We start from the raw sequence: 22,855 nt of genomic DNA, 5'->3' as shown, positions 1-22,855 counted from the left end.
GCTCCTTTTGCCTAAATCATTACATGGTTTATGGGCAAGATACACTATGTAAATTTTCAGAATGAAATCTGTCCTGAATCTCATATTGGTCAAGCTAAAACACTTCTCCAGTGGGGTTTGCTAACCTGTTGATTTACTCAGGTGTTCAATACCTTGCTCTGATCTATATCTCCTTCCTGTCAGAGTGCATTCTGTGGCCTCCTCATGACCGGCCAAGTTGCATGTCAATCATATTCTCATATAATTTTTCATTTCAGCTTGGTTTGGCAGCTTTAGAGGAACCTTACCATCCAATAAGCTATAAACAGCATCCTCTGCACACTAATAATTAAATTGTCTATTAAACCAACAGCCAATACCATTTGTTCCAGTGTATCATTAATAACTATGTTTAGCTCATTAAACTTTTTTTGGAACTCTTTAAAATTATCAACAAGATTATTTAGTTAATATCTACAGCACTGCTGATTCTTTAATTCCATGTTTCTTGAGGCTATCAATCTCATCTCCCAGTTCCCTGATGCACTCATAAACACAACACCCATTTCTTTAATTCACCTGAGAAACCAGTTTGATTATTCAATTAAAGTGAACTGTGACATTCTTGGATGTTAATTGTATTTATGCTCTGTGCTGCTAAATGTAACAAATACAGTTTCATTAAATGTTGCATTAAACATTCACCAAATATTTATTTTGACTTAAAATGACCAATAGTTATATAACAAGCCCATGTGATGAGTGTTCACGTGACATATTCAATTAGTTTGTCTGCCAAAGCCAGTATTTGTTGTTTAATAACTTACCATTGCTGTCCCTACAGTGTGGAAGCAGGCCACTTGGCCCATAGAGTACACACCAACCCTCCGAAGAGTATCCCACCAAGCCCTATCCCCGCAATCCTGCATTTCCCATGGCCAATCCACCTCATCTGTACATTTTTGGATTGTGGCAGGAAACTGTAGCACCCTGAGGAACCCTACACAGACACGTTGAGAACATAAAAACTCCACACATACAGCCTGAGGCTGGATCAAACCCAGGTCCTCAGTGCTGTGAGGCAGTAGTGTTAACCACTGAACCACCGTGCCACCCGAATCTGATGGGACACACAAGCTGTAAGTAAAATCAGTTTGGTAGATTTTGACTTGAAATGCATTAGTTTCAAAAAAAGGGTCACAACAACTGGAGGAACTGAGTCCTCTAGATATTTATTTTGTCATCAATCCAAAAAAAAAGTTGCAAGTTATTTTTCTTCTCGTGGCTTTGGAAATAATATACTGCAATTTTTGTTATTTGATTAAATGAACATGTCTAATTAAAATTATGTGATAATTCGAATTTTCAAGCTTTAAAATCCCACTTTTCCATCTTACTTTCACTGCTTGGTTCAAATTATGTGATTATTCAATGTTTAGCTCATAAATTAACTTTGAAGCAATTGAAGTTAAATCCTTTATTGTCTCCTATCCATTCCTATCCATTGAATCTAATTTATAGCTATTTTCTAACATCTGGGAGAATATGTGCAATGTTGCCAAATATTAAATGGCCACCAATTTGTCTTATATGTCAGTGAGTGGGATTATCTAGTCACAATTCACAGCGGGTTATCTTTGCACCTCAATCAAGAATGATTATGAAGCAGATTTCCATACAACTGAAATTAAAATCTCAGGTTCATTCCACTGTTACCTCTCTGTTAATATTAGTTTCATTGTGTTGTCTATTCTGTCCTTCAGTATATCCAGTGCAAGTTAAACATGCCACCTGGTTGGTTTGCTAAGGTCATAACACTGCATTCAATTAAAGAAGTGGCAGAAGGTCAATGCAGAAAAAATTGGGCTTAATTGCAAAAGGTGACTGAAAGAGTTGAATATTGACAACATTTTTTTGAAGACAATTTTCCCCAAGAATTCTGGAGATTGTTATATTGCTCCAGGTGACTTTATGACTTCCAAATGGCAAGATACGAATGAACAATATGATGTGCTGAAGTAACTCACACGATCACCAGGTTTATGAGCATTTCAAACATATCTCTCACTTACATAATTGGCACTGCATTCTTCAGCAAGCAGAGAAAATTAAAATTCTCAACTAATCTGAGTTTCTTCTTTATCTAATTACTCTTGAGTAAAGATTGTTAAATATTCACTGAATATTTTTCACTTATACATTCTTCAATCCTGAAATGTTGCTCAAATAGTCTATAACCATATATTAACAGAACAAACAATATGGATTTATAGCATGTCTTTCCCATTCAAGGGATTTTTAAATATTTTTTTATTGGAAGATCGATTTTTAAAAATATTACAACAAGTACAAAGCAGTACAAGTCTTAACTATACAAAAAAAACACACAAAAAAAGTAAAAACCAAACTGCCTTATATACAAATGTATAAATATATAAGATATAAAGAAAAAACCTCAACTAACTATTTAACTAAATAAATAATAACAAACAACAAACTAATAAATAATAATAATACAGCTCAGCAAAACAAAACAATCAAATATTGAGAGCATTATTTTCACATATTCATTTGTTCGCAGATCCCCCTCTATGGATATTGAGCTCATAAAATACAATCATTACGGTGATATAAAAGCCCTTATTAGTGTGGCAGACAAATCTGTGTCCAGGGCTGCCATGTCTTATAGAAATTCTCAGTTTTGTGATATCCCATATTTGTGAGAAAATCCAAGGGGATATGCTCCATAACAATCTTCCGCCAATGCGGCATGTTCAGATACACAACTGAACAAAATATTCTTTCTTACGCAGAAAGTGAGGATGTTGAAAACTTTTTTCTTATATGCATCTGCAGGGAACACACTGGGCAGGCCAAGAAGAAAAGAGATCGGGTCCTTCTCCACTCATATACCCAAAATCCTGTCCATTGCAGCTGCCATAGCATTCCAGTATGTTTGAAGCCTACCACAGGACCAGAGACAATGGGTAAGAGTGCCCATAAAAATCCTGCACTTGGGACATGTTGAAGATATCCCTGGTTTAAATTTTGACAAACGATCCAGAGCCAAGTGGACCCTGTGGAGAATCTTCCACTGTAAAGCATGGGTCCAATTGCAACTTGATATTTTTCTTGCATTTTCCCAAATATCTTCCCATGCCTCTAAAAAAGACATCAGCGCCTACTTCTGTCTCCCACATCCTGCAGAGTTAATTGAACTCATCTGAGGGGCCGTTCCCCAGTTGATGATATAAGGTGCTGACAGAAAGTGTACTCTTAGCATTGAACACCCTCGTCTCTTTGTTGGATTTGTAGGGATCAGTCAAAAGTGTAGTCTATTTTTGAATAAAATTCATAACATGAAAAAAACCAAAAGAAGTCCCTGCTAGATAGCTCTTATATCCATGCTAACTGATCAAAAGACATAACTGTGTCTCCCTCAAATAAGTTGCCCACGCAAGACACACCCCTAGCCTGTCGAATGTTTGAATTCTGAATCTATCATCCCCGGTTGAAAATCCAGCATACCCACTACAGGTGAAAGAGAAGATGTTTTGCCAATATTACCTTCCCTTTGCCGAATTGCCCTCCAATTTTTAACAGTATTGATAACTATCAGGTTTTGGCAATATTCCTTAACAGTCCTCATTTTGTCCAAAAACAGCAAACTAGTAAAGGGGAGCTTTACCTGAGAGGTTTCCATGTCTAACCTTATTGAAAGCGGGTCCCCACAAGCCCACTCATGTAAGATGAAAGCGAGCTGAGTTGATAGTTTTTAATGTCCGGGAGACTCACTCCTCCCAGTCTGTGAGGCAATTGCAGTTTAGCTAACTTAATGAGGGGCTGCTTACGATGCCAAATAAAAGATCTGAACCAGACGTTCAGCCACCTGAATGTTTGCTTATCAAAACTCAGGGGGAGCTATCTGACTTAACTATGAGACTGGAAGTGCCTCCCATCTTTGAAGGGATTCTTTGATTCCTGAAGAAGGGCTCATGCCCGAAACGTCGATTCTCCTGCTCCTTGGATGCTGCCTGACCTGCTGCGCTTTTCCAGCAACACATTTTCAGCTCTGATCTCCAGCATCTGCAGTCCTCATTTTCTCCCTTCTTTGAAGGTCTAGTTTGGTTTTGTCGAATAATTGAACAAAATTAGCTTTAAACAACCGATCAAGAACTGGAGTGATGAATAGGCCCAAATACATAAAACCCCCCTCTGTGACCACTTAAATGGGAATCGGGGTTTGCCCTCAAGACATCGCACCTTCATAAGACCACACATAGGCATAGCTTCCGATTTTGCAAAGCTAATCTTGTACCCTGAAAAAGGTGCCAAGTAAGTTGATCCATTGTTTCAGGCAAGGCACCAAAACTGTTGGATTTGTCAAAAAAATGAGGACATCATCCACGTTCAATGAAATCTTCTGTAATTTTGATCCAACTTCAGGAGCTGATATATTGGGATCCCTATGAATGACAATAGACAATAGGTGCAGAAGTAGGCCATTCTGCCCTTCGAGCCTGCACCACCATTCAATATGATCATGGCTAATCATCCTTAATCAGTATCCTGTTCCTGCCTTATCTCCATAATCCTTGATTCCACTATCCTTGAGAGCTCTATCCAACTCTTTCTAAAATGAATCCAGAGACTGGGCCTCCACTGCCCCCTGGGTCGGAGCATTCCACACAGCCACCACTCTCTGGGTGAAGAAGTTTCTCCTCATCTCTGTCCGAAATGGTCTACCCCGTATTTTTAAGCTGTGTCCTCTGGTTCGGCACTCACCCATCAGCGGAAACATGTTTCCTGCCTCCAGAGTATCCAATCCCTTAATAATCTTATATGTCTCAATCAGATCCCCTCTCAGTCTTCTAAACTCAAGGGTATTCAAGCCCAGTCGGTCCAGTCTTTCAGCGTAAGGTAGTTTTGCCATTCCAGGAATTGACATTGTGAACCAATGCTGCACTCCCTCAATAGCCAGAATGTCTTTCCTGGAGACCAGAACTGCACACAATACTCCAGGTGTGGTCTCACCAGGGCCCTGTACAGCTGCAGAAGCACCTCTTTGCTTCTATACTCAATCTCTCTTGCTATGAAGGCCAGCATGCTATTAGTCTTCTTCACTACCGGCTGTACCTGCATGCTTACCTTCATTGACTGGTGTACAAGAACACCCAGATCTCTTTGTACTGCCCCTTTACCTAAATTGATTCCATTTAGGTAGTAATCTGCCTTCCTGTTCTTGCCACCAAAGTGGATAACCATACATTTATCCACATTAAACTGCATCTGCCATGCATCTGACCACTCACCTAACCTTTCCAGGTCACCCTGTAATCACCTAACATCCTCCTCACATTTCACCTTGCCACCCAGCTTTGTATCATAAGCAAATTTGCTAATGTTATTACTAATGCCATCTTCTATATCATTAACATATATTGTAAGAAGCTTTGGTCCCAGCACTGATCCCTGCGGTACCCCACTGGTCACTGCCTGCCATTCCGAAATGGAGCCATTTATCACTACTCTTTGTTTCCTGTCAGCCAACCAACTTTCAATCCAAGTTAGTGCTTTGCCCCAATACCACGCGCCCTAATTTTACTCACTAACCTCCTGTGTGGGACTTTATCAAAAGCTTCCTGAAAGTCCAGGTACACTACATCCACTGGATCTCCCTCGTCCATCTTTAGAGTTACATCCTCAAAAGATTCCAGAAGATTAGTCAAGCATAATTTCCCATTCATAAATCCATGCTGACTCTGACCTATCCTGTTACTACTATCCAGATGTGTCATAATTTCATCCTTTATAATTGACTCCAGCATCTTTCTCACCACTGAGGTCAAACTAACTGGTCTATAATTTCCTGCTTTCTCTCTCCCACCTTTCTTAAAAAGTGGTACAACATTAGCCACCCTCCAATCTGCAGGAACTGATCCTGAATCTATCAACCTCTGGAAAATAATCACCAACACATCCATAATTTCTCGAGCCACCTCCTTCAGTTCCCTGGGATGTAGACCATCAGGCCCCGGGGACTTAGCAACCTTCAGACCCAACAGTCTCTCCAACACCAATTCCTGGCAAATATAAATTCCCTTCAGTTCAGGTCCTTCAGCCACTGTTACCTCAGGAAGATTGCTTGTGTCTTCCCCAGTGAACACAGATCTGAAGTACCAATTTGATTCTTTTGCCATTTCTTTGTTTCCTGTAATATATTCCCCTGTTTCTGTCTTCAAGGGCCCAATTTTAGGCTTAACCATTTTTTTGTCTTTCATATACCTAAAAAAGCTTTTACGATCCTCCTTTATATTTTTGGTCAGTTTACCTTCGTACCTCATTTTTTCTCTGCGTATTTCCTTCTTAGTAATCCTCTGTTGTTCTTTAAAAGCTTCCCAGTCCTCCGTCTTCCCACTTATCTTTGCTATGTTATTCTTGTTCTGTTTTAACTTTATATGTTTCTTAACTTCCCTCATCAGCCACAGCCACCCATGCCTCCTCCTAGGATCTTTTTTCCTGTTTGGAAATGAACTGATCCTGCATCTTCTGCATTATACACAGAAATATCCGCCATTGTTCCTCCACTGTCATCCCTGCTAAGATATTGCACCATTGAATTTTGGCCAGCTCCTCCCTCATAGCTCCATATTTCCCTTTATTCAACTGAAATATTGTCACTTCCGATTGCACCCTCTCCCTCTCAAATTGCAGATTGAAGCTTATTATATTATGGTCACTACTTCCCAATGGCTCCTTCACTTCGAGGTCCCTGATCAATTCTAGTTCGTTGCACAATACCAGATCCAGAATTGCCTTCTTCCTGGTAGGCTCCAGCACCAGCTGTTCTCAGAATCCATCTCGGAGGCACTCCACAAAGTCTCTTTCTTGAGGTCCAATACCATCCTGATTCTCCCAGTCTACCTGCGTATTGAAATCCCCCATAACAGCTGTAGTAACATCTTTGCAACAGGCCAATTTCAGCTCCTGATTCAACTTACATCTGACATCCAGACTACTCTTTGGGGATCTGTAGATAACTCCCAAGAGGGTCTTTTTACCTTTAGAATTTCTCAGCTCTATCCATACTGACTCTACATCCCCTGATTCTAGGTCCTCCCGCACAAGGGACTGAATATCATCCCTTACCAACATGGCCACCCCACCCCCTCTGCCCGTCAGTCTGTCCTTACGATAGCATGTGTAGCCTTGAATATTCATTTCCCAGGCCCTGTCCACTTGAAGCCACGTCTCAGTTATCCCCACAATATCATATCTGCCAATTTCCAAAAGAGCCTCAAGCTCATCCATCTTATTTCTATTGCTTCATGCATTCATATATAGGATTTTTAATTTGTTACTGCCCTCACCCTTCCCATCAACTCCTATTTCACTCAACCTTACAGCATAATCCCTTTCTGAGTTTTCTGCTTCATTGATACAGTTGTCTTCCTTGACTTCCCTTGTTCTAACTTTCCCTTCAATTTTCTTCTTAAACATCCAGTTTGTCCCCTCCCCCCTGCTACTTAGTTTAATCATAGCTGTGTTGCATTAGCAAACTTGCCTGCCAGAATGCTGGTCCCCAACCTATTAAGGTGCAAACCATCTCTCTTGTATAATTTATGCTTACCACAAAACATACCCCAGTGATCCAAGAATTTAAATCCTTGCTTCCTGCACCAGTTCCCCAGCCACATGTTCAAGTCCATTATATCTGTTTTTGGCCTCACCAGCGCGAGGAACTGGAAGCAAACTGGAGATAACCACCTTGGACGTCCTGCTTTTCATCCTTCTTCCTAGTTCTCTGAAGTCCCGCTGTAGTATGTTCCTCCTCTTCTTCCCGACATCATTTGTGCTGACATGTACCACCACCTCTGGCTCTTCACCTTCGTCCCTGAGGATTTCCTGCACTCTGTCTGTGATGTCTTTAACCCTGCCACCAGGAAGGCAACACACCATCCTTAAGTCCCGCCTGCTGCCACAAAAACCCCAATCAGTTCCTCTCACTATGGAGTCCCCTAACACCACGGCTCTGCACGATATCCGACTCTTCCGCTCTGCCTCGCCAACCTTTGATTGACAGACCTAGCCGCCTCGTGGACTGGCAGTGTCATCTGTCTCTAATGTTTCCAAAAGATTTAAATTGTTCCTGACAGGTACTTCCCCCGGGGTCTCTTGTACCTGTCTCCTCTCTGCCTTCCTCATCGTCTGCTCTCTTCTGGTATGGTCGGTATAATAACCTCGCTGAAGGTCTTGTCCAGAAAGATCTCGTTCTCTCAGATGAGCCTAAGGTCCTCGAGTTAGATTAGATTACTTACAGTGTGGAAACAGGCCCTTCGGCCCAACAAGTCCACACCGCCCTGCCGAAGCGCAACCCACCCATACCCCTACCCCTACATCTACATCTACCCCTCACCTAACACTACGGGCAATTTAGCATGGCCAATTCACCTGGCCTGCACATCTTTGGAGTGTGTGAGGAAACCGGAGCACCCGGAGGAAACCCACGCAGACACGGGGAGAACGTGCAAACTCCACACAGTCAGTCGCCTGAGGCGGGAATTGAACCCAGATCTCTGGCGCTGTGAGGCAGCAGTGCTAACCACTGTGCCACCGTGCCACCCACTGAGTTCTTTCATCAGTGCTGCAATATGCTCTGTCAGTAGCTGAACGTGCACACACTTTCCACACTTATACAAGCCAGGCACACCAGAGTCGTTGACCTCCCACATCAAGCACATAGCACACTGAACCAGCTTGGCAGTCATGTCTTCACCCTCTTCAACTGTGGCATAATCACTTCACTCAACCTCCTTGTCAAAGACTCCTGAGCTAAAGCCTCACTCTTTACTCCACAGGAACTTCCTTGGACCCTCTTTTTTGTGGCAGGTCTGTGGACTTTTAATTTAGGTTAGAGGAGGAGGGTGGGAGGGAGGCCCTACTTTGTTGGACCTGGGGTCTAGAACACACCCACTCAAATGACAATTTCTTACCTTCCCAACCGGCTTTGCGCTCCGACTTCACTTCCGCTCAGCACCCGCCGTTCTCTGCTGCAAAAAGACCGCTGGCGTCGAGGTAAGTTCTTAAATAACAATCCCTTACCTTCCTGACCGGCTTTGCGCTCCAACTTCACTTCCGCCTCTGCCATTGGTTCAATCAACAATGTAAAAAGCAGTGGTGAAAGGGGACAGCCCTGCTGTCTGCTCCTAAAAATGCTAAAATTGCTGGATCGCACCCCATTGGTGATGACTGCAGTGAGAAGGTCTCTGTAGAGAATCTTTATCTGTCTTATAAAGGCGTCACCTAAGCCAAACTGATCTAGAGTATAAAAAATTTAAGTCCACTCAACGCAGTCAAATGCCTTTGCTGCATCTAGAGAAATCACCAATCCCTGTATTGACTGTTGTTGACATGCTTGAATTACATTAAGCAACCTCCTAACATTATTGGAGAATCTGCAGCCCTTTATGAAGGTAACACAGTCTCCAGCCTTAACACAAGAGTTTTAGAGAGGATTTTAAAGTCAACATTTACGAGTGAATTGAGCTTATAAGAAGCACAGTCCTCTGGGACCTTTCCTTTTTTAAGAATAAGTAAAATATTGGCCTCTCTCAGAGATGGCAGGAGACAATCAATGCTGTATGAGTCATTAAACATGTTGAGCACTGGGCCTGACAATATACTTATATGTTCCTTATAAAATTTGCTGGCAAGTCCATCAGGATCGGGTGCCTTTCTACTCTGAAGCTGCTTTACAGTATCCTGCACCTCTTGCTCTGATAAGGAGGCATTGAGAAAAGACTCTTTTTCGGGGGTCATGCCCGGGAGCTCCAGATTCTTGAAAAAAGACTCCATCTTGGCCCGCCCCTCCTCACAACCCTCAGATTGGTATAATTCAGAGTAAAATCTCTGGAAATGCTGCATTCATCTTTTTGGAATCACATGCTAGTTTCCTAGACCCTTCCATAATAGCTGTAATGGCTTGAGGGGCACTCTTTTTTCCTGGTGAAATACATTAGGTACTTGTCCAGTTTGTCATCATGCTCATATAATCTTTGTTTTGCAAAAGTAAGCTCCTTCTTTGCCATCTGCCTGAGCACAGAATTCAATGCCGACCGCAACACAGTTATCCTCTGTAGCTTGACCATCAAGGGTCTTTCAAGGTAAGCTTCTCAGCTGTCTTCAACCATGCTTTGAGGAGACGTAACTGCTCACCATTCTGCCGTTTCCTACTGTGCCAGTAGGAAATAACTAACCAACTGGCATAAGCTTTAGCTGTTTCCCAAAGGACAGATGGGCTACTAACCGAGCCTGAGTTGTCCAAAGCAGCTTCAGAGTAGAAAGGCACCCGATCCTGATTCCTTAGAGAAATACTCCGCAAACTTATTATTCTTAAGGATAAAGGGATCCATTCGCCAGTCCCTCGGGCCCAATATAACGTCCTTAATCTTAACCAACAGGTACACTGGAGCGAGATCGGAGATGGTAATATTACCAAACATACAAGATTCCACCATGTCCAGGGTTGCCATGGGGGTCAGAAATAAAATCAATCCTAGTATGACATCTTAGTGGACTGGAAGAAAACCTAAAATCCCTGCCTGTGGGGTGGAGATGCCTCCAGACGTTCCCCAACCCTAACTCCACACACAGATCCACTAATTGTTTAGTTTGTACAGAGGGTATCGGGGGGGGGGGGGGGGGGGGCCTTTGGACAACCTGTCCACTGTGGGATCCATGAGACAGTTAAAATCTCCTCCTAAAGTGATATGCTGAGTTTCGAATCTGATCAGTTTAGAAAATGCATCTATCAGAAATTTGAGGAGATGGGTCAGAGGGCAGTAAACCTTTAAAACACGATATTCTTTCCCGTTTATCAGGGCTTTGAGAATTACAAACCTCCCGTGTGTGTCCTTAACATACTCCTGGGAGATTCCTCCAAACCAATACAGCCACTCCCCTACATCTGGGACTAAAAGATGAAAAGCAAACCCGATCAAAGCCATTCTGCTGTAGTTTCAAATGCTTCCTATCATCCAAGTGCATCTCCTGTAATAAAGCAATTCAAGAGAATCTTTTTCCTTTTAATTTGTGAGTGACTCCCTTAATGTTCCAGGTTCACCAATTAATCAAGTCATTAGCCATAACCTTCGGCAGTAATGTTTAGATTCCAGAGAGGAGGAACTCGGGTTACAAATTGCCAAGCCATAGTGTCGCAAGATCCATCGAATATAAAAACTACAGAAACTGAAACCACTGCAGTTAACAAACATATAAAGCTATCAAAGACTATATACAACAAAAACCAAAGAACAAACCAACATATAAAGCACCAATGACACTGAATAGGGGGACTTACCCCCCTGCCCAAAGGGGGTATCTAGACATTCCAAAACCCAACTTCTCATCCCGCTGCCATTATTGCAGCCCGAGCATTTAAATACCTGAACTGGGCATAAACTGCCCGTAAGTATGCATCTAGCCATCCCAACCATTTTCTCTCCTCCTAGCTAGAGCCGCACCAAAAACACAAGGAGCAAAGAAAGAAAATACACCATGGAATAACAATGTGAATAAAGAAATTTTGAAAAAAAAGTTAAGTACCCCACCCCTTCTCTGTATAACTTAACTTAGAAATTGAAAGTACACATCCCAACCACTCCTGATTGGGACCAAATTATTACCAATTAATTAAAAGGAAAAGAAAGACTTCCTCTTTTTTTTGTAGAAAAATAGAGACATACCCAAATAACACTACTGTTTGTACATACTAAATTGTTCAGATTAAGTTAAGTTGTCCACAAAGTCTCTTGCCTTCTTTGACATGTCAGATAGATGTATAGATCCATCTAAGATGATCTGAAGCCCCGCTGGATACCTCAGAAAGTACTGGATCTCAAGCTCCCTCAGTCTTTTCTTAATGCCATCATAGAATTTTCTTTTCCGGATCACCACCGCTGAGAAGTCCTGGAAGAACATGATCTTAGAGCCCTCATAAACCATGGCCTTTGGATCCTTCCCCTAGATTCTGGAAGCTTCCATGATTCTCTCCTTATCTGGAGATAAGTGATGAAACCGCACCAAGACAGGACAAGGACATTGGTCCAGACCTGACCTCCGCGCTGTGACCCAGTTAGCCCTCTCAACCTTCAAGCTTCTCATTCCAGCCTCCAAGTTAAGGAATTTCAGCAACCAGTCCTCAATAAATTCCACTGGTCACTCGCCTTCCTTACCCTCTGGCAGACCGATGATCCGAATATTCTTTCCTCCTGCCCCTGTTCTCGAGGTCATCAACCTGGTCAAGCAAATTATGGATCTGCGTTTCCAGGGCCTGGATCTTGTCCTCCACCACTGTGACCCTGTGTTCTACCTCATCCGTCTTTTTCTCCAGATCTCTCAGCTGCTGTTCATGCTTCTGCAGCATGATGGAGATCGAGGCCAGCTTCTCTTCTATCTGCTTCCCCAACATCTTACCAGGACCTGGTAGGAAATTGAGCCTGAGGATCCTTCAGAGTGGGCCGCAGACCAGGCCTCGGACGTACCTTCTCCCTTCTTCGGCATCCCAGGATGGCAAAAACTGAGGAAAGTTGCTCTCTGACAGTTTCCAGGACTGCACAACGTTTCCAGAGTCCCAGGATATCACAGTGGTCTGGATAGGGTGGGTTAGGACTTTGTTCCACTTGTAATACAGTGCCGAGCTCTACGACATGATCTTTCTAGATTGCCACCATCTTAGATTCCCCCAAGGGATTTTTAAAAGTGATTCACAGTCAATGAATTTCGAAGTGTGCTATTTGTTGTTTTTATGCAGAAGTACCCAACAGTCAGATTTGGACTCAATAATGTTCCATAAGCAGCAAAGTGTTAAATGATTAGTTAATATGATATTGATGGAGTTTGGTGAGAAATAATATTGACCAGGATGCCAAGCAAGTTCTCTCATTCCTTTCTATACATCAGATCTTTTACATTCACTTAGAAGGACAAATGGGCCTTAATTTCACATCATCTCTAGTGAAAGAGAGACTGCCCAACTGTAGCTGTACTTATATAGAACCTGAACTCAAAAAAATGCCTTACTTAAGGTGGCAAAATTCCTATCTTCCAGCCAAGTTACTGCATCCAGAATGACAATAAGTTATAGATGCGTATTTAGGTCAACAGCTTTCTGACAATATGTCACTCAACTGAGCTAAAGATCTGGTAATTCCTCATCACCTTCGCATTAAGTAGTTTTGAATTTGCAGAGAAAATGTAAAGGGGCATGGGGGCACAGAGTATAAGAGGAGGTGGGCAAATAGGATGAAGTAGAAGTGGGAGAGGTGTGAATGAGGGGTAAAGCTTTGAGAGAAATTACATTCAGAGTGAGTTCCACAACAATTGTATCTTACATAAGTCTGTGGGCATTGACTGCACTTTGTGTCCTTCGTATGTGCTTTTGATAAAGCATCCAACATAATGTTTTCATTTCCACGCAGATGAATGACTTTCAAAATGTACTCAGAGAACTGAGCTTCAGCACACAGCTGTCAATTTTTGTCCCGCATGTTTTTCAAGAAGAACAAAGGATTGTGGTCTACATAACTAACAATTTGTTCCACATTGTTGGTGATGTAAATTTCAAAATAATGTAAAGCCCACTCAAGATACAATGTCTCCTTCTCAGTTATTGACGTGTTCAGTTGCTTCAAAAACTAGTTAACAGGCCATTCGATCCTTACCCTTTCATCAGGCTGGGAAACAGCCCCCAGCCCAATGTCACAGGCACTAACAGCCCATTTGAATGGCTTTTCCTAATTCGATGGAACTAAAACAAATGCAATTTGCAGAGGTAGTAATCTCAGGATTGCTACCAGTGCCATGTGCTAGTCAGAGTGGAAATTCAAAGTTTGGGAGAAGAGTGGAAATGAAAGCATAGGCAGGATGAATGCATGACTTGAGAGATGGCGCAGGAGGGAGGGGTTCAGATTTTTGGGACATTGGGACCGGTTCTGGGGGAGGTGGGATTATTACAAATTGGATGGCCTACACCTGAACCAGACTGGAACTAATGTCCTTGGAGGAGTTTTTGCTACTGCTTTTGGGGAGGTTTTAAACTAATGTGGCAGGGTGATGGGAACCAAATGAGGAGGTCAGTGGACAATAAGGAGGCAGTATCTAAAGTCTGTAAGGAACTAGATAATGAAGTCAGCCTGATGAAGGGAAAGAGTAGGCAGGGAGCAGATAATGAATGCAAAGGGACAGGTAATCTGAGGTGCATTTATCTTGATGTGAGAAGAGTGGTAGGTAAGGCAGATGAACATAGGGCTTGGATTAGTACCTGGGAGTATGATGTTATTGCTATTACTGAGACTTGGTTGAGGGAAGGGCATGATTGGGAACTAAATATCCCAGGATATAGATGCTTTAGGCAGGATAGAGAGGGAGGTAAAAGGGGTGGAGGAGTTGCATTACTAATCAGAGAGGATATCACAGCTGTGCTGAAGGAGGGCACTATGGGGGAATTGAGCAGTGAGGCAATATGGGCAGTGCTAAAATAGCAAGAATGCAGTAACAATGTTGGGGTTGTACTACAGACATCCCAACAGTGAGCGTGTGATAGAGGTACAAATATGTAAACCGATTATGGAAAGATGTAGGAGCAACGGGGTGGTGGTGATGGGAGATTTTAATTTTCCCAATATTAACTGGGATTCACTTAGTGTTAAAGGTTTAGATGAAGCAGAATTTGTAAGGAACATCCGGGAGAGTTTTCTAGAGTAGTATGTAAATAATCCAACTCGGGAAGGAGCCATATTGGTGTTGGGGAAGGAGCCCAGCCAAGCGGTTGAAGTTTCAGTAGGTGATTACTTTGGGAATAGTGATCACAATTCCGTAAGTTTTAGCATACTCATGGAGAAAGACAAGAATAGTCTGAAAGGAAGAGTGCTAAATTGGGGAAAGGCCAACTATAGCAAAATTAGGCAGGAACTGGGGAACGTGGATTGGGAGCAACTGTTTGAAGGTAAATCCACATTTGATATATGTGAGGCTTTTGAGGAGAGGTTGATTAGAGTACAGACAAATATGTCCCTTTGAAAATGAGGGATAGAAATGGCAAGATTAGGGAACTATGGATGACAGGTGAAATTGTGAGAGCAAGCTAAGAGGAAAGAGGAAGCATACATAAGGTCTGGGTGATTGAAAACAGATTAAACTTTGGAAGAATATTGGGAAAGTGGGGCCAATCTGAAACAAGGAATTAGCGGTTTAAAGGGGGTCATGAAATATCTTTAGTTAACAGGGTTAAGGAAAGTCCCAAAGCCTTTTATTTATATATAAGGAGCAAGAGGGTAACTAGAGAAAGGGTTGGCCCACTCAAGGACTAAAGGAGGAAAATTACACGTGGAGTCAGAGAAAATGGGTGAGAGTCTTATTGAATACTTTATGTCGGTATTCACTGAACAGAGGGACATGACAGATGTTGAGGTTAGGGATAGATCTTTGATTACTCTACATCAAGGTGGCATAAGGAGTGAGGAAGTGTTTGGTATTCAACAAGGCATTAAGGTGGACAGGTCCCCAGGTCCGGATGAGATCTATCCCAGGTTACTGAGAGAAATGAGAGTGGAAATAGATGGAACCTTAACAGGTGTCTTGGTAGCATCCTTGAACACGGGTGAGGTCCCAGCCATGAGAGAATTGCTGATGTTGTCCCCTTGTTTAAGAAGGGTAGCAGGGATAATCCAGAAAATTATAGACTGGTGAGTTGTATGTCAGTGGTAGGGAAGATGCTGAAGAAGATACTGAGGGACAGGATCTATTTACATTTAAAAGAATTTAGGCTCACCAATGATAAGCAACATGGTTTTGTGCAGGGAAGGTCATGTCTTACCAACTTAATAAAGTTTTTTTGAAGAAGTGACAAAGTTGATTGATGAGGGAAGGGCTGTAGATGTCATATACTTGCACTTCAGTAAGGCATTTGATAAGGTTCCCCATGGTTGGCTGATAGAGAAAGTGAAGTAGCATGGGGTCCAAGGTGTACTAGCTAGACGGATAGAGAAGTGGCTAGGCAACAAAAGACAGAGAGTAGTAGTGGAAGGGAGTTTCTCAAAATGGAGACCTGTGACCAGTGGTGTTTCATGGGATCCGTGTTGGGACCAGTGTTGTTTGTGATATACATAAGTGATTTGAAGGAATGTGTAGGTGCTCTGATTAGCAAGTTTGTAGATGACACTAAGATCGGTAGAGTAGCAGATAGTGAAGGGAACTGTCAGAGAATACAGCAGAATATAAATAGATTGGAGAGCTGGGTGGAGAAATGGCAGATGGATTTCAATCCGGGCCAATGTGAGGTAATGCATTTTGGAATATCCAGTTCAACAGCGAATTATACAGTAAATGGAAAAGCCCCGGGGATAATTAATGTATAGAGAGATCTGGGTGTTCTGGTCCATTGTACCCTGAAGGTGACAACACAGGTCAGTAGTGTGGTCAGGAAGACATACGGCATGCTTTCTTTCATCGGACGGGTATTGAGTACAAGAGTTGGCGGGTCACTTTACAATTGTAAAGGAGTTTGGTTCGGCCACATTTGGAATACTGCGTATAGTTCTGGTCACCACATTACCAAGATGATGCGGATGCTTTGGTGAGGGCGCAGAGGAGGTTCACTAGGATGTTGTCTGGTATGGAGGGAGCTAGCTATGAGGATAGGTTGAATATATTCATATTATTTTCATTAGAAAGACGGAGGTTGGGGGGGACCTGAGTGAGATCTACAAAATCATGAGAGGTGAAGACAGAGTGGTAAGAAGCTTTTTCCCAGAGTGGGATTCACTTATTCAGGGCCAAGTGTTCAAGATGAAAAGGGAAAAGTTTAAGGGAGATATGCATGCAAATTTCTTTACACAGAGGGAGTTGGGTACCTGGAATGCGTTGCCAGTGGAGGTGGGGATAGGGGCGGGCACGATACCATCATTTAAGCTGTATTTAGACAGATACATGAATGGGCAGGGAGCAGAGGGAAAAGATCCTTAGAAAGTAGATGACAGGTTTAGATAGAGGATCTGGATCAGCACAGGCTTGGAGGGCCGAATGGCCTGTTCCTGTGCTGTAATTTTCTTTGTTCTTTGTTCTTTTGTTCAATTGTCAGCACAGCTTTCAAATTTTCGAAGGCACTCTCAAACTTCAAAGGTTATTCAAATGTTCTGGCTTTCTTCAACAAATTCATTAAAGATATAAAGACAATGATGCTTCAGAGAAACGTCAATTAAATTGACTCCTTTTACTATAACACAAAGTTTCACATTTTGTCATCGTCATACAGAAATGCAAAATAATCCTTATTTTTACTTCCCTGAATGCAACTTGGCCTTGTCTCACAGAGTAGCCAAATTCCAATTTTTGTTTTGGCAAATTCATTCTTAGCTAGATTGTTAACAAACTGGCTTTTTGTAGCCAAACAAACAGTTCAGTCAAATGTTCTTCCCAGGTTTGGTTTAAAAAAAATCATTAATGTAAACAACATAGTTACATAATCCTTCAGAGACTTTGGTGATCAATCATTACAATATTACTGGTCCATTTTTTATTCCAAATAGCATGACTTTCCACTGGTAATGTCTATGTGATGTTACATAAACCAATATTTCTTCAGCTCTAAATGTCAACAGAACTTGCCAATATCCCTTTAGCAATTTGGTTTTGGTGATGAATCATGCATATCCACTTCATTCAATGCAATCCTCCAATCTTAGAAATAGGATATGAGTGTATTTTTGTCACCATGTTAACTTTGCGATAATTAATACAGAATTTTAGTGATACCTTTGACTTTGACCACTTTACAATAACTCTGGCTATTATATGTCATTATCCATGTTGAAGTTAATCACTTCTTTCATTTGAGTTAATCTGTCTAGATTCAAAAAGGATATTGCTTCATAGGTAACACTCACCCATATTTTGGAGAAGCTGTGTTGGACTGGGTTGGACAAAGTTAAGAATCGCACAACACCACTATAACCTGGTGTTGTGTGATTTTTAACTTTGATTACCCATATTAACATCATGAACAACTTCATCCATCTTTCTTGGCGTTTTCCTACAAATTAATTTATAACTCTATAATATCTTGCTTAAGTCACTTTGATAGTTCTCAGGATGATAAATCATAACACGATCATGGGCCCATGGTGTTCGAGGTGAGCTACTGGCATGGATTGAGGATTGGCTGTCTGACAGAAGGCAGCGAGCTTGGATAAAAGGTTCTTTTTTGGAATGGCAGCCGGAGACAAGTGGTTTCCCGTAAGGTTCAGTGTTGGAGCCGCAGCTGTTCACTTTATATATTAAAGATCTGGATGAAGGGGGTGGGGGAATTCTGGTGGTTTGCTAATGATATGAAGTTAGGTGGACAGGCAGGTAGTACTGCAGAGGTGGGGAGGCTGCAAAAAGATTTAGACAGTTTAGGAGAGTGGTCCAGGAAATGGCTGATGAAATTCAACGTGAGCAAATACGAGGTCTGTAATTTAGAAAAAATAATAAAAGGCATGGACTATTTTCAAACAGTGAAAAAATTCTTAAGGCCGAAGTACACAGGGATCTGGGAGTGATAGTGCAGGATTCTCTAAAGGTTAACTTGCAGGTTGAGTCAGTGATTAAGAAAGCAAATGTAATGTTGTCATTTATATCAAGAGAGTTGGGATATAAAAGCAGCGATGTGCTTCTGAGACTTTATAAAGCTCTAGTTCGGCCCCATTTAGAATACTGTGTCCAGGTTTGGGCCCCACACCTCAGGAGGGACACACTGGCACTGGAGCATGTTCAGCAGAGATTTACATGGATGGTCCCTGGAATGGTAGAGCAGCACAGTGGCTCAGTGGTTAGTACTCTTACCTTACAGCACCAGGGACCTGGGTTCGATTCCTGCCTCAGGCAACTGTCTGTGTGGAGTTGGCATATTCGCCCTGTGTCTGCATTGGTTTCCTCCCACAGTCCAAAGATGTGCAGGTCAGGTGAATTGGCCATGCTAAATTGTCCCTAGTGTTAGGAGCATTAGTCAGAGGGAAATGGGCCTGGGTGGGATACTCTTTGGAGGGTTGGTGTGGACTTGTTGGGCTGAAAGGCCTGTTTCCACACTGTAGGGAATCTAATCTAATCAACAAATGGCTGAGGTTCTGGGATTGTATTCGTTAGTGTTTAGAAGATTGAGGGGAGATCTAATAGAAACTTACAAAATAATGCATGGCTTAGAAAAGGTAGACGCTGGGAAGTTGTTTCTGTTAGACGGAGAGATTAGGACCCGTGGGCACAGCCTTAGAATTAGAGGCCGTCAATTTAGAATGGAAATGAGGAGACATTTCTTCAGCCAGAGAGTGGTGGGCCTGTGGAATTCATTATCACAGAGTACAGTGGAGGCCAGGACATTAAATGTCTTTGTGGCAGAGACTGATAAATTATTGATTTTGCAAGGAGTTAAGGGCTATGGGGAGAGTGTGGGTAAGTAGAGTTGATATGCCCATCAGCCATCTTTAAATGGCGGAGTCAATGGGCCAAATGGCCTTACTTCCACTCCTATGTCTTATAGTTTTATGATCTAACCTTTTAAAGAAATTTTGTATTATCCAATCTAATTTCTGTTGGGTCATATTTTAAATTTTCAGTTTCTGATTCATTCTCCAATTGATCTGCTCTTTTTATTTAACTCCCTACTTCTTTCACTGCCATAAGTATACTTTCCCCCGATTATTGTCACTCTCATATTATCTCTTTTATATATTAACCTGACATATTCATTGATTTTTTTCTTCTGATTGAAGTAGTCACTACATAATTTACATAATTAAGTTCCTTTTAATTGGAAAAGGTCCAGTGAATGTTGTGTTTAATTGTTCACCAGAGACACTAACACTTTGTATCCAGCAACAAAATTTTGAACATTGGTCTTTTTAATCTAGCTTTTATTGTTCACTGAGCACCTTTCAAATGCTTTCTTTAGCCTATTTACAAGTTTGGGTCAGCTTCTGTCTGAAATTAGAATCAGCAAGTAAAGGTATAGTCTCTGAGCTTGCTTTATCAAAGTTTTATAAAACCAATTTAAAAGTTGTTCTCTCATCTCATCTCATCTTCAAAATGATTAAACATTACTTACTTAATAGCAGCATCCTAATAGTAAAATAACAAAGGAAATTTCTTATCTCAATCAATAGGACATTCTCGATAATAAACTCTGATTATAGTCTTCAAAAATTGATGCCATCTACCCAGTGCAACTTGAGATTGTGGGTGATAAGCAGAAAACATAAAAGATTTTATTCCCAAAGAGGTGAAAATTATTTTGAATATTTGTGATATAAAAATTAAACTTGATCTAATCAATCCTTTTGGATAGGGATATGGGCCGGGCACTAGCAGGTGGGATTGGATTGGGTTGGGATATCTGCTCGGCATGGACGGGTTGGACCGAAGGGTCTGTTTCTATGCTGTACATCTTGATGACTCTATGACTCTTCCACTCCCACTGTGCAGTATTTTTTCCAAAATGCACTACTTCCGGTAATGTACTGGAGACATCCACAGCCATTAAAGGTAATGGCAGCATCTAATGGGAATCTGTGTGACCTGGGCCATGGCGAGAACTGGCTTGGAAGTCTGGAAATGCCCATCTTGACATTTAGAGCAATTTGAGTAATCTTTTCTGCTCTTCACATGAAAGAGCCCTTCATCAAGATTCCTGATGAAGGGCTCTTGCCTGAAACGTCGATTCTCCTGCTCCTTGGAAGCTGCTTGACCTGCTGTGCTTTTCCAGCGCTCCACTCTTGACTCTGATCTCCAGCGTCTGCAGTCCTCACTTTCACCTAGCGAAGTCAGCTCACCGCTTGCTTTAATTGACTTCTGTGTTGCATATGACCCAACAGCAGCTCAGTGGATGATTCATAGGCACCAGGCACATGCATCCCTCATTTTCAAACACTAACATTCAGCATGTGTCGACCTCTCATGATCATTGTGGCATCTCTGCGGCACACTGGCATGCTGCTTAGGAAGTGTAGACTTTCATTGAAGGACACTTCAACAATTAGCACTGAAAGACTGCAGTTGGGACAGTTTATGTGCAAGGACAGGCATCCAGCTGGTTGAGGCTGCACCTCAGGGCTATTCAGTTGTGCACGTAACACTGGCTCATTTGACATCTACCAGCATGCTCACACAGTACATGTCTTGCCATGCCATTTCTTTGATCACATTGGCACTTTAACCAGAATCAAAAGTTGTCACTGTTTGCAATTTTGAGTGGCTCTTTTGCAAAGACACATAGACAAAATTGCTTGTCACACCTGCCAATCGGGATCTGTCCAGGGGGCATACACCTTGGTGAATGACACTCCAAAACCAGGAAGGATCAAAGTGATTGAGCATTAAGAGAGCAAGCAAAAGGTTCAAAGATGCAGACTCATCCAGACCATGAGTTAGGTATGTGTCCCTGAGTGCAAACTATCCCTGCTGCAGCATTACACTGACAGCTACTGTTGTACCCTGAGCATTGAACTGCAGAAGCAGATTGGAGATGCCCCATGAGGGTTCGTAGAGTTTCACATGTCAATGTCTGTGAATATGGCCTGTGCCCACGAAGCATGCCTTGAAATGTTAGTACCTGGTGCCCAAAATGCAGGTGCTTTCGAGAAAGCATTGAGCTGAAGTCCCCAAGTATCCACTCCAACGTCCATCACAAGAATTCTCAGCTTCTCGTTTGTTCATGTTGGGTTGTACACAGAAAGCTGCATATTAATAAAGCAAAGTCAGCAGCTAAAAATAATAAATTCCCTTATTAGACAACTCACCACTGCCGAGTGAGAATCTTGTGTCAATATCCTGAGCTTATTTTAAAAACACAGTGAGCTATTCCCAACTATGATAGGCTGCATGAGATATCACATTGGATTCTGACACATTTCTTGCCATAGCCCACACCTTTCAGGACCCTAATAGACTTAGCCCTTGTTACTGTCTCATTGGGGAGAATAACATCTCTTACCTCATGTTAAAACTAGTAATAAATTAATGTAATCTGTTCTCTTAACATTATGTAACAAAACGTCATCACATTACTTTAACTTGTGTTTTTCTATTAAAAAAATTATTTGCTGTTTGTCCTTCATAATTTAATATTCATAAGCCTCCTGGATTCATATTACAAAAAGATCTTAGCAAAACCAAATGGCATCTGTGGACATCTCTTCCACAGCATCAATGTACCAAAGTATTGATTAGCACGATAAAAAAGCAATTAAATCTTCCCAATTATATGTTGTTCTATCGTGTATGGATTTTGTGTTCACAACCTTGTTTAGTGAATATCAGAACAAGCAATCACGCATCAATAAACAGGGATAATTGTTTATGGTAAACATCAAAATACATGTATGTGTGGTAACTTTGACAAATTCACACTTTGTTATTACAATTTTTAAATTGTTTCCAATACCCCATCTGTAAACATTTGTTTTCTGTACAGGTTTAGTACTGACTGATACAAAACTTCAAACAAACATCCCTTCACTTCATTTCAATGTTTTTGCTTTTGGGGGGTCAGGTAACCACACTCCAAACGTGGACATTTTAAATTGAGCCATAGCCAAGAAATTGGGCCTGACAGAAAATTGGCGAAGCTAAAATAAACGGCAGCTCAGGTGGCATCTGAGGAGCAGGAGAGTCCACATTTCAGGCATAAGCCCTTCATCAGGAATGTGGGTGATGGGGGTAGGGAGGGGTGCGGGAAAGGGGTCTAAGAGATAAATAGGGGTGTGGGGTAGGGCTGGGGGCAAGGTAGCTGGGAAGGCCATAGATGGATGCAGGTGGGAGATAATTGGGATAGGTCGAAGCAGACAATGGA

Source organism: Chiloscyllium punctatum, chromosome 15, assembly GCF_047496795.1.
Source record: "Chiloscyllium punctatum isolate Juve2018m chromosome 15, sChiPun1.3, whole genome shotgun sequence".
Lineage (NCBI taxonomy): Eukaryota > Metazoa > Chordata > Chondrichthyes > Orectolobiformes > Hemiscylliidae > Chiloscyllium > Chiloscyllium punctatum.
The sequence above is the reverse complement of the archived record's forward strand: the minus strand, read 5'-3'. Positions refer to the sequence as shown.